Source organism: Macrobrachium nipponense, chromosome 36 (assembly GCF_015104395.2).
Source record: "Macrobrachium nipponense isolate FS-2020 chromosome 36, ASM1510439v2, whole genome shotgun sequence".
NCBI lineage: Eukaryota > Metazoa > Arthropoda > Malacostraca > Decapoda > Palaemonidae > Macrobrachium > Macrobrachium nipponense.
In genome coordinates, this window is record NC_087220.1 from 52220251 (window position 1) to 52233661 (window position 13411).

The following is a 13411-nucleotide window of genomic DNA, read 5'->3' on the forward strand; positions in this document are numbered from 1 at the left end:
AAAACGCACTCTTGAAAGAATGAATAAATTTCAATGGATACAAACACGATTAAGCACTCCATCAACAAACGATTCCAATCTATCATTGTCTGTCTTCTACTGTGAGCACTAACAAGTTCTTCAAATACCCACTTCTTCAGTTTAGTAAATATATAAATGTTTACAACTAGCTTTCTCTCACCCCGTTCTTGTTATCCCCTGGAATACCTGTCCAACACACCTTATTCTTACCCTTGACAAAGTCATAACGGCATTGAATTCTCTAAATTTATGCACTGGACTATGAGGAATAATCATAAAATATTCTTAAACACACCAGTTAAGTCAGTTAATTATGAAAAATGAACTGAACTGAATATAGAATTTAGGCCAGAGGCCAAGCACTTGGACCTATGAGGTCATTCAGAGCTGAAACGGAAACTGACAGTAAAAGTTTGAAAGGAGTAACAAGAGGAAAACCTCGCAGTTGCACTATGAATCAATTGTTAGGAGAGGGTGGAAAATAAGATGGAAGAAATAGAACATGAAAGGAAATACAGTAAAAGGAAAGAAAGAGGTTAGGTTGCAGCTAAGGGCCAAAGGCATGCTGCAAAGAACCTTAAGTAATGCCTACAGTGCACCGCATGAGGAGCACTGACGACGGCGCTACCCACCTAGAGGGCTTATGGAAAATGGGAAAAAATCAGAATGCATGTTAACAACTAATTACAAAACCAATGACAGTCATAAAATTCTTTCCATTCATGTGTGACCTAAACCCCAGTGCAAGAAACAGAAATGTGGGTAAGCCATCATTACAGCTTACACAACTATTTCATTTAATTTCATTTCCAATTTTTGAGGTTCATTCCCACTTAGGAGAAGTACCAATGGCAATAAAAAAAATTTTGTTTTTGCATGAAAATCTAACTTCCAAATAAATTTAATCCTATGCAAAAATATATTCCAAAAGGGTTAACAATATCACAACTGATTTGGGAATGTCAAAATCCACCCGGATATATACTAGTTCACTAACTACAAACAACCAGCATCCAGCAAAAAATAAACAATACTAAATCTACAAAAAACCTAGCCTTTTTGAAATATTCAGGTGTATTAGCGTAACATACCTGAATGAAATTTTTCATATACTGTACTTCTGTCAGCTTCATAATATTCTGTAATTTAGAAACTAACATTTTTGTAAATAAGTCTATATCTGGGAACAGAAAATATGGCAAAATATTCAGCATTTAAATACAAGTGAATTCACATACCAAGATGTTTAAAAAAAATTAAATATGGCACCTTTACCTTTACATAAATTACTTCATTAATTTCTACGTGGTAAACTTTATACTGGCTGAAAAATTGTGTACTATACCATTAATGAGTATACCATTAACTAATCACTGGCAATAATTTAAAGAATTCTAGCCCAGAAATCAACTTACCACACATATTAATACTGCAGCATTTTAAAAGCTTACTTGAACCTAGTCCCATAAGAATTAGGAACTTTAACAGTGGTCTGATTACATAAATCATTGGCTGTATTACTTAATGAAGACAAGTGAATAAAATGTTTTTCAATCATTAGCCAAAAACACATTAATAACCTTAACTTTTTTCGATCATAAACCAAAAATGCATTAATAACCTGAACTATCAAGGTGAACAACAAAATATTGTGCTAAGCAAGAACAAATTAATGACTACCATCCAACTATACTCGGTTTTTTTCCATCTGTCCATCCGCCTGTGGTGTTTGCGTATGGTAACAGTGCGTCCCGGGCTTTAGATAGTTACATTCAGCTTACATTCAACAATAATAACAATATCCTATTTCGAATATTAACAGTGTAATTCGCATACAGTAAATTATTAAAACACTTTTCAGTTGCAAATGTACACTCAGATAGTATCCTTTTATTTACCTAAAACTTACACATAGCGTAACTATTTAAAGCCCGGGACGCAGTATTACCATACAAAAACACCACAGGCGGATGGACAGATGGAAAAAAACAGAGTATAGATTAGAAAGCTTTTATCAAAACTAATTACAGAAACAAACAATAATGTACAAAGGAAATGCATACTACACATACAAAAGTACAACTGTGCAAGGCTTGTTTTGTTGATCATTAGTTTTATTTCACTGCTGTGTTGTTATATCTATTTTATTCTTCACTACTTTTTTCTGTATTTAGCTGCTTTCCCTATTGAACCCTTTGGGCTTATATCATCATGCATTTTTAACTATAGCTAGTTAACTTAAGATAGATTCTTGGATGAGCCACATGCTTACAAGATGTTTGTTTGGCGGCCGCTGATTGGCTGGTACCGGAAGGTAGGCAGCTCCCAGCCAATCAGCACCCACCAAACAAACATCTCGTAGGCAAAGGGCCCACCCAAAAATCTACCTTAAGTGAACCAGCCATGAAAGCAATTTTTCAGTGAAAGAGTTTTTGATAGTTAGATTTATGATTATCACCATGCCACTTCAGCCTTAACAACTATTATTGCTTCTTCAAAAGTATGCTTTAAAAATAGGACATCTACTCATCAGTGGCAAATTAAACTACATAATTAATCAATTACCCATAAACAAATACTACAGTTCAAAACATGACTGCAAATACCAACTTTCTAATTTCTTTGATTTCAGATGTGCCACTAAGAAATTAAAAACTTATATATATAAAGACAAAATGAGGGCAATATACAAAAATTGAATGTACCCCTTTCTATAACACAATAATCAAGAAATGTTCACTACTACTGCTGCATATACTCAAGTATCCATAATCACAAATTTATTCATCTTTCATTGTTGCTCAATTACTTTGCAAGGCTAAATGAGAAGTTAACACTTCTTCCAAAATACCATCTTAAGCTCTTTTTTTCATCTCATAATAAATAGAATCTCATTAGCTATTCTACACCCCAAAAACTTACCTGGGCAATTTCATTAAATATGAAACGTCTACAACCATAAATAAGAAATTGAGAATAAAATGAAGAATAAAAAAGTAATGTTTCTTTTGAAGTATATTTATAGTACAAAAATATAATGGATGAAAATATACATTCAATGACTATGTACAAAATTTAATGCTAAATCGCAGATTAGATAAATATTTTGATTAAAAATTCCTTACTTCTAATGATTTCATGACAGATGAAATGACTAAAATGCTAAATGCACCAATCAACACCATTGTGCAGAAGCAATAATTTTAGGGCTAAAATGATTACTTACAACATACAGTACTTCAGGTATCTTATTAGGTGGAAAATGTTTTTATACAGTTAAGAAATAATAAAGCTTATTCAGAGATATTTTCAGTAATAAGATCAGTATACATTAGGTTCTCTGCACTCCCATACTGCCATGAAAGTGGTAAATGCATTGTCACCTGTTGAATTTTCATAAAAACACTCATCAATATTTACGACCAAAATGATGCTTAAAATGATCCATAATATTCTACATCACTAAATTTGCTTCAATTTCACACTATAAAGAACTTTTACATCATTTCTACTGCATCTCTGTACAGGCATGAAAGCTAAATAGTTCAGCTTAAAAAAGTGACAATGCAAAGAATATTCTACACATTTAAAAATGTGATGTATGAAATTAAGAATTTTCTACAGATTCTTTCAATTTTCTCTTTTGGTCTTCAAATAATTTAATTTTTTCCACCTTAATGTGGCATACTTAAGCCTCATGAAACAGCTACAACGAATATACATAATAATCTTGCTACAACCATCAAAATGGAAAACATTCCACAAAAATCATGGTTAATTTTCAAATGTATTTTCATGATATGTAGAGTTAGTCTTCTATTTCCCAACTCTTTCTCTTTTACACCTCTTACTTTGTAATGCTTTGTCTTCTATTTGAAAAGAGTAAAAATATGAAAAAAAATAAAAGGGTAAAAAATCAAGGCATTGCTGCCCCTACAAAGTCGAACTATGTTCACTGCCAGACTGTTTATGTTCACTACCAGACTGTTTAAGCATTCAGCAGAAGGAAGACTTGGAATAATCTTTTTCTATGACTAAAATACAGTTTTTGTTACAAAATGTCTACCTTCTAAAACAAATTCTGTAGAAATTACCTCTCATATCATCTTACATACGTACATACGTACACCAAAACTTTGTTTATCAACAAGTATAGAAGTATCAAGAACACCACAACAGAAGAAAAATTAAAATAATTTTTATTTGCAGGAAAGAGGTCAAAATGCTGTTAATATTTTGGATTGTTAAGATGTGCAAGTAGTTTTAGATACTGCAGTGGTAGGAAGAATATTAGAGTACGAGTACAGTATATAATTTGTATTTCGGTAAATTTTTACTGTAATGATTCATTTATTGCTTTAAGTAATTGATAGTGTACCAAAATAGAGAGAGAGAGAGAGAGAGAGAGAGAGAGAGAGAGAGAGAGAGAGAGAGAGAGAGAGAGAGAGAGAGAGAGAGAGAGAGAGAGAGAGAGATTCTTAATTCCAGTAAGACATTATAAATACATAACACACACACAATATTCAACAATATTCAATGCTCCAATACACTTTTTACTGGAACTTGATATGAATAACATGTTATTGTAGACTTTGGTTAGCACTCAGACTGGGATTACTCATAAACAAGAATGAAAAACCTAGCTGAAAATAAACTACATGTTTGTCTGTCACAAATCCAACAAGTTATAATCTGCTCTCTATTGCTTTTCCCTTTATAATGTTAATTTTTTTAGTATGCAAACAGCTACCTATTACTCCAGGAAATTATTTTTACCAAACCGCAAACTAGAAAAGAATAGAAGCACCAGTAAAAAGAAAAAAATTATTATGGTCATTTAAGTATACTGAACTCACGCCTAGTTTCACAATTTTTCTCACAAACATTACCTTGTTTTCAGCTAGGAGGACAGTGCATACTATATGAGCAACACCATATTATGGTTTCTGCTAATGCATTATCTACTCCACATATCTGATGGTACATGTTGACGGATTTCTTGTTATTGTTAAAAATAAAGTAATATCACTGTCTTCCATGATACTCTTATAATAGGTGTCACAAATTATATTTGAACATTTACTAGAATTAGGAACACTGACAACTACACCAGTCATGCAATACAGAGTTCAAAATTTTATATAAAATATAAGCTACAAGTTGTTATGAGATAGAATCCCACATAAATAATTGTGTACAAATCACAAAAATCTCAGACACATCAATCCACTTCTGCAAGATAAAGATGATCAAATGGCCCAGGTCTTCTACCCTACATCAGTCAGGCAAGCTCAGGTTAATGGTGCATCATAACAGTATTTCTATAGTACCAAGGCACCTGGACTTGAAAAATAAAGACTTCTTTCTCATTCCCTCAGCAGAAACTTCAGCTTTTGGATGTCAAAATCCAGGGATGAAGGCACATCTTTGATCAAGAGGCTCTGCTCAAGCCAGCTCAAGCAAACAACTTTCAAGGAAGAACCTTCTCCATCAAATATTTACCCTCCATCTGAAATGAATGACTCTCAGCTGACTGGCTTTTCTTCAGAAGTACGCAGATGGTTCAATGAGCAATTGAAAGCATCATCAATTTTGGACCTTTTCTTTGATAACTTGAACAAACAATTAGGATTTTTAGGTCAGCTCAAACTATTTTATTTTGATGTATTCATCTTCAACCTCTAATTCCTTTGCTTTTTAGTTACAAGAAATTAACCTCTTTGGGTCAAGGTTAATTAATCAGTGTATATTACCTTCTTTACTTGGAAAGGTACTCCTAGTTAGCTCCTCTCCTTAAATCACTGTAAATTCAAGAAATATCTATTCTTTTCACTCATGCCCAATGTCCCTTGGCACCCCTGGTATCTCAAGGCTAACCTGACTTTATTCCACGAGATCTTTATGGTCTTCAAAATGAAGTGCGGTTTCAGTTTCACTTTCCTCATTTCCTCAGTTGTCACAATTTGTCTACTTTTTCAAGAGAATAAGGAGCATATTGGTAGGTTCTCAGGCCTATTCTACCCCTTCTGCAATTTTTTAAATAGGTTTCCAGTCCAGTCTTCAACCTCTGTTCTTCTTTATAAATCTATATCCAGAGGCTTCCTCATTCTTCATGGGCGTATGCAACTCACTGTAACTTCCACCTAAGTTGCTATTCAAATTATGTTGAAGTAATGGGTTTGTGATGAAGCAAATATTGAAAAGTTATTTTTCCAAATACATAACCATTACTTTAACCAACTCCACTCCTCCTACCCCATGGTTCTACCTTCACTACATATGGCTATAAAATGTATAACTTGGTTAGAATACTATGAGCATCTGATCTTTTCTTCCTAAAAATGGACTGACATGTCTAGGACTACTGTGAAACACACAAATGGCCTATGTTAAATTAACAGGTTTGCATTTGAAAAAGAATTGTTGTATTATTTTAAAAATTTCATCTTTGTTTCCTAACAGCTTCACATACTTATTCTTACGTATACTACTACTTTTCTGTTAATTCTTAAGGAGATTGTTTTTATTCTTGTTCACTATTACAGTTAGGGCTTAGATTCTAAAACATGTTAAAATGATATTGTTAGTATACAATAAAGTTTTGTACATACTTACCTGGCAGATATATACTTAGCTTAGGTCTCTGACGTCACGACAAAAAATTCAAAACTCGCGGCACACGCTACCGGTAGGTCAGGTGATCTACCTTACCCGCCGCTGGGAGGCGGGTGTAAGAACCAGTCCCCCTTTCTTGTCAGGTTATTTTCTTCCACCTGTCTCCTGAGGGGAGGCTGGGCGGGCCATCAATCGTATATATCTGCCAGGTAAGTATGTACAAAACTTTATTGTATACTAACAATATCATTTTTGTACATGAACTTCCCTGCCAGATATATACTTAGCTGATTGACACCCTTGGTGGAGGGAAAGAGACACATACTTACTTAGAAAGTGGGGACAACACATGTTAAAGGAATACATAATATAAACCTCTGGTTCTTACCTGATTTAGGCAGAAGACTTGATAGTTACTGTCTATTAGTCTGCGTTGCCTAAAGAGTCTCAGCGAGGGCGTGACCTATGGCTGAAGAACTCTTTGGGTCTACCAATGGGAACTGAGTCCACTTACTTGGCAGAATCCAAGCAGGATCTGGTCAATGGGGATCAACCCGCTTACATGCCAGAGCCTATCACTACCAATTGCAAGGAGCCTCAAGCACAACCGATCACCTAACCAAATACTAACATTAGTATACGAAAGAAGGAGCTGCCTCCTGCAACCTCCTTCGTACAACCAAAAAACTCAAACTTAAAACTAACAGGGAAAAAGGATTAAAAAGGATGTGTTTCAGCTCCCTGCCCCAGCACTGAATCCGCCGATACGTAAGGGCCTAGCCCAAAACACTTATCATACGTAATCGATACGTCCCTTAGGTAGTGATTAGAGAAGACTGATTCACACCTCCAAAAAGTGGCCTTCATAAGGTTTTGTAATGACAAATTCTTCTTGAAAGCCAAAGACGTCGCGATGGCCCGTACTTCGTGCGCCTTGACTTTCAGAAGGTTAAACTGTTGCTGATTGCAAGAAGTGTGTGCTTCTCTAATAATATTCCTGATAAAGAATGAGAGTGCATTTTTAGATAAGGGCCTACTGGGGTCCCTTACAGAGCACCAGAGATTGCTCTCATTAGCGGCAAGTCTTTTCTTCCTCTGAAGATAATATTTCAGGCTTCTCACCGGGCAAAGAGATCTCTCCTCTTCTGTCCCAACTAAGGAGGATAAGCTTTTGATTTCGAAGCTCCTGGGCCACGGCGAAGAAGGATTTTCATTCTTGGCTAGGAAAGCCGGAAGAAAAGAGCAAACCGCGGAGCCTCCTTGGAAACCTACCTCACCTTCTAGAGCCTGCAGCTCGCTGACCCTCTTCGCTGACGCTAACGCACAGAGAAAAAGAGTCTTCATCGAAAGGTCTCTGAACGAAGCAGCATGGGGAGGTTCGAACCTTGAGGACCTCAGGAAGAGCAGCACGACATCAAGATTCCAGCTAGGCACTAAGGAGGAGGTTCTTTTAACCGTTTCAAACGATCTGATTAAATCATGGAGGTCCTTGTCCTCAGATATGTTTAATCCTCTATGACGAAAAAACTGAGGAAAGCATGCTCCTGTATCCCTTGATGGTGGAGACAACCAACCCGCATTTTTCCCTCAGGAAGATAAGGAAATCTGCAATCTGAGTCACAGAGATACTGGAGGAGGAAACTTTATGAGTCCTGCACCAGCATCGAAAACATCCCACTTCGACTGGTAGACTCTAGATGTGGAAGGTCTACGTGCATTGGCAATAGCCCTTGCAGACTTTGCCGAAAAGCCCTTAGCTCTGACGAGACTCTTGATAGTCTGAATCCAGTCAGACTGAGAGCGGGGAGGTTTTTGTGAAACCTGTCGAAGTGGGGCTGTTTGAGCAGATCGACTCTTAGAGGTAGGGATCTTGGGACATCCACCAGCCATTCCAGTACCTCTGTGAACCAGTCGTGGGCGGGCCAGAACGGAGCTATCAACGTCATCCTTGTTCCCTCTGACGCTGCGAATTTCCTTAACGTTTCCCCTATAATCTTGAAAGGCGGGAACGCGTAAAGATCCAGATTCCTCCAATCCATCAGGAATGCATCTATTGCCACTGCTCTTGGGTCTGCAATAGGGGAGCAGTATAGATCTATCCGCGCATTCCTGGAGGTCGCAAATAGATCGAGATGGGGCCTGCCCCACGTCCTCCACAGCTCCTGGCATACGTCCGCGTGCAGAGTCCACTCTGAGGGAAGGACTTGATTCCTTCTGCTTAGCAGATCCGCTCTGACATTTCTTTCTCCCTGTACGAACCTGGTGAGAAGCCTTATGTTCCCTTTCCTCTGACCACAAGAGGAGCGATCTCGCTGTCTCGTACAGGGAGAAAGAGTGAGTCCCCCCCTGTTTCCGAATGTAAGCCAGGGCTGTAGTGTTGTCGGAGTTGATCTGAACATATTTCCCCTTTTACGAGGGGTTCGAAGGTCTTGAGAGCTAACCAAATCGCTGTTAGCTCCTTCTTGTTGATGTGCCAGGACACCTGATCCCCCATCCAGGTGCCTGACACTTCTCTCGACCAGAGAGTAGCTCCCCAACCTTTGTCCGAAGCGTCTGCATACAACACTAGGTTGGGGTTCCGAACCTGCAAGGAAAGGCCTTCCTTGAACAATAGAGGGTCTAGCCACCAACGTAGATCCTCCTTTATCTCTTGCGAAATCTTGAACGCAAAGTCCAGACCTTGAGATTTCCGATCCCAGTTCCTCGTCAGGAAGAACTGTAGGGGTCTGAGGTGCAACCTTCCTAGAGAAACGAATTGCTCCAGCGAGGAGAGTGTCCCCAACAGACTCATCCACTCCCTCGCTGTGCATACATCTTTCTCTAGAAAGATTGCTACTTCTCCAAACCTCGGGTTATCCTCTCTGGGGACGGATATGCCCGAAAAACCTGAGAAGCCATCAGAATCCCCAGATAGATACGCTCTTGACTGGGGATTAGCTGTGACTTCTCGAAATTCACTAGCAAACCCAGAGAAGCTGCTAGATCCAACGTCACTCGTAAGTCCTCCAGACATTTCTCCTTGGATTTGGCCCTGATAAGCCAATCGTCCAAGTAGAGGGAAATCCTCACTCCCTCGAGAAGAAGCCACTGGGCAACGTTCTTCATCAGTCCTGTGAATACTTGGGGGGCCGTGGAAAGGCCGAAGCATAGGGCCCTGAACTGAAAAACGTTCCCTCCCCACATGAATCTGAGATATTTGCGAGAAGAAGGATGGATCGGCACATGGAAGTAAGCGTCCTGAAGGTCCAGCGACACCATCCAGTCCCCGGGACGAAGAGCTGCTAAGACTGATGACGTCGTCTCCATAGCGAACTTCCTCTTCTTCACAAAGACATTCAGGGCGCTTACGTCCAGAACCGGTCTCCATCCTCCTGAGTTCTTGGGAACTAGGAACAGACGGTTGTAGAACCCCGCTGAAAGAGGGTCCTGAACCATCTCTATTGCCTCTTTCTCTAACATCAGCTCTACCGCTAGAGCGAGGGCTTGACTTCATTAGGGGTTCTTTGTATTTGGCCACCAGTGCCCTTGGAGTGGTGGTCAAGGGTGGTCTCGAAATAAAGGGAATGAGGTATCCCCTCTTGATGATCGCGAGGGACCAGTTGTCCGCCCCCTTTCGTGCCCAGACATCTGCAAAGTTCAGAAGTCTGGCACCCACAGTTGTCTGGAGGACCCCCGAACTATTTCTTGGCCCTAATAGACCGGGAGAAGGTCCTTCCTCTTCTAGGTGGTCTCGAACCTCTGGAGGAAGAAGAGCGAGACGAAGGTCCTCCTCGAAAGGGTTCTTGCCTACTTTGAGCCTCTTTCTTCGTCTTCTGCTGAAACGAAGGTTTCGGAATTCTAGCCGAGCGAGCTAGCATATCCTGCGTCGCTTTTGCTGATAACGAGCTGGAGATATCGTTAATAGTCTTCTTGGGGAAGAGTTGCGGGGAAAGCTGTGAATACAGCAAGGAAGCTCTCTGTGCGTGAGAAACCGCCTTGGTAAGAAAAGAGCAGAAAACGGCCCTCTTCTTTACCACTCCTGCACCAAAAAGTGAAGCAATTTCCCCGGAACCGTCTCTCACTGCCTTGTCCATGCAAGACAGAACTGCGTGGAGGTCTTCAGGCGAAAGAGTGTCTTGCTCTTGAGTCCTCTTAGCCAACACTCCCAGGGTCCAGTCAAGAAAGTTAAAAACTTCTAAGACTCGGAACATTCCCTTCAGAAGGTGATCCAACTCGCTCATACCCCACGTCGTCTTCGCAGAATTCAGCGCGCCGAGCGACGTGCGGAATCGACCAACGAAGAGAAGTCCGAGTCTGCAGAAGAGGGAAGAGTTAGACCCAAGGGCTCTCCTGACTCGTACCAGAACCCCATCTTACCCGTCAGCTTGGACGGGGGAAAAGAAAAAACTGTCTTGCCCTTCTCTTCTTTTGACAGCAACCAGTCGTCAAAGTTCTTCATAGCCTTCTTCATAGACACTGTAGGCTTCATCTTAACGACTGAAGACTTCTTAGCCGTATTGGTCGTTGAAAATAAGGACGGAGGAGACGGAGGAGCAACGGCCGAAAGAGACTCCCCAAAATCTTGCAAGAGGAGGTCTGTAAGTCTCTTATACGAAGAAACCGAAGCATCCTTGGGCAAATCTTCCTCCGAATCAGCAACAAATTCTTCCGAAGAATGACGTCTAGAAGCTCTACTGCCCGGAGGAGAGCTAATCCTTGGAGAGCGCTGTGCGGAGAGCGCCAACTAGGCGAGCGCTACTGGAAGAAAAACCCCACCGGGAGAGCGCTTACACGGGGAGCGCCTACTTTGAGAGCGCCTACTTTGAGCGCCTCCCAGGAGAGAGCCTACTAGGAGAGCGCCTAGTTGGAGAGCGCCTACTAGGAGAGCGCCTACTTTGAGAGCGCCTCCAGGAGAGAGCCTACTGGTGAGCGCCTGCTAGGAGAGCGCCTACTTGGGGAGCGCCTACTAGGAGAGCGCCTACAAGTGGAGGCCCGACTGTCGGAAACAGATTCTAACTCCACAGAAGAGCGTCTGGATAAGGGAGAGCGCCTATCAGGCTCTCTGCGCCTGCTAGGCTCTTGGCGCCTGCCATCCTCAATACGCCTGCCAGGCTCTTGACGCCTGCCACGGGGAGAGAAAACATCCACAGATGAATCCCTGTCAGAAGCGCGGCGCTTACAAGGCTCTGAGCGCCTATCCAATCGGGAGTGATCTAACGGAGGAGAAAACTTCCGTTGCCGCCTACCAGGCTCTTGGCGCTTACTAGGCTCTTGGCGCCTACTAGGCTCTTGATGCCTACTAGGTCTCCGAGCGTCCGTCAAAAGGGAGTGGCCACCAGGCGAAAAACTCTTCCTTCGCTCCTGACGAAAACGAGGCTCTTGACGTCTGTCAAGCTCTTGACGCCTAACTAAAGAGGAGCGGAAATCCTGAGGAGAGAGCCTGTCTGGCTCCTTACGCCTTACATGCTCACAACTCTTGCTGGGAAGAGAGGAGAGCCTACTCGGAGAAAGATCCCGAGCTCCAGCCTGCACTTCTGACCTCCTACTAACAGGCTCAAAAGCTCTTCTAGCCAAAGGAGATTTAGCCAAAGGAACGTTCTTAGACTTCTTCACCGGAAGTGAGGCGTCCTTCCGACGATGAGAAGTCCCGGCAATAGACTCCGCTAAAGCCGCAATCTGCACCTGCAGACCCGCCAGGATACGCGCAGGAGATCTCTTAAACTCCTCTACAGGGGACGAAGTCCGAGAGCGAACAGGAGAAGCGTAACCGGACGAAATCTTGGTTCTCTTGCGTTCCACTTCTGGCTCTTCCGCGAAGGATTCGGGGGGGGCTGGAAGGAAGGGCGCAAGGATCCTTCCAGGGCCTCTTGAGAGGGCGAGACGACTCCGATGCGCTCCATCTACGCTGAGGAGAAGGCGACGAAGATGACGAGAAGCACTGGCGCAAAAACTCCTTCTTGGTTCGATCCAAGGCAGCCTGGGAACGAGCAACAGGAACTGCCGAGGGGACGCCTGACCGGTGGGGGTTCTCCCTAACCTTCCTGCGGCTTTCGACTTTCCTCCTCCACTGGGTCTGGGAGTCTGGAAGAGGTCTAGGCCTGGAAGCGTTAGTGAGCCGGTCAGACGCACCCTCCACTGCACTAGGGGCACTGCACTGATCACTTGCACTATCATCACTCTTACCTTGTCGAGAGCGAGCGAGGCTCTCCTTACTCCTGATCGAGGCTCTCCCAGAAGCAACTTCCGAAAACGAATCTTCGGGTTCAAAGCTGGGCGCAGGGGCTGAAACTGGAGAAGGAACTACTTCTACTACAGGATTCTCAGCATCAACTTCACTCACCCTCGATCTACTAGAACTCTTTGAAGAAGCCTTGCGCACCCTATCCTTCTCTAACTTTCTCACATAAGAAGAGAGAGCCTTCCAACCATCCTCATCCAAATTCTCACACTCTTTGCAAGGGTTAATAAAAGAGCATTCATTCCCTCTACACGACTCACATACCGAGTGAGGATCTAATGCAGCTTTAGGAAGCCTAACTTTACATTCCTTCTCTGAACAAACCCTAAATAAACTAGGTTTCTTAACTTCAGAATCATCCATGATTATAGATATGTAAGAGAAATCCAAAAGAAAAATCCAAAAAACAGTCCAAAAAGCGTATGCCAAGCCAACAAACAAAGGGTACTTCACCAAATCCAAATCGTCGGCAACGAGAACGAATTTTAACTATCGTAAGGACTGAACAACAGGTGTTGTCCAGCCGGCGACAGAAAATAATCTGACAAGAAAGGGGGA

The 13411-nt window shown here is 41.7% G+C and overlaps 1 protein-coding gene across 2 annotated transcripts in view; it reads right to left on the reverse strand.

Annotated features, from left to right (window-relative positions):
* Positions 1-13411, reverse strand: part of LOC135203654 (kinesin-like protein KIF27) — a 647339-nt gene that overhangs the window by 601513 nt on the left and 32415 nt on the right. The gene's annotated exons all lie outside the window — the stretch shown is intronic.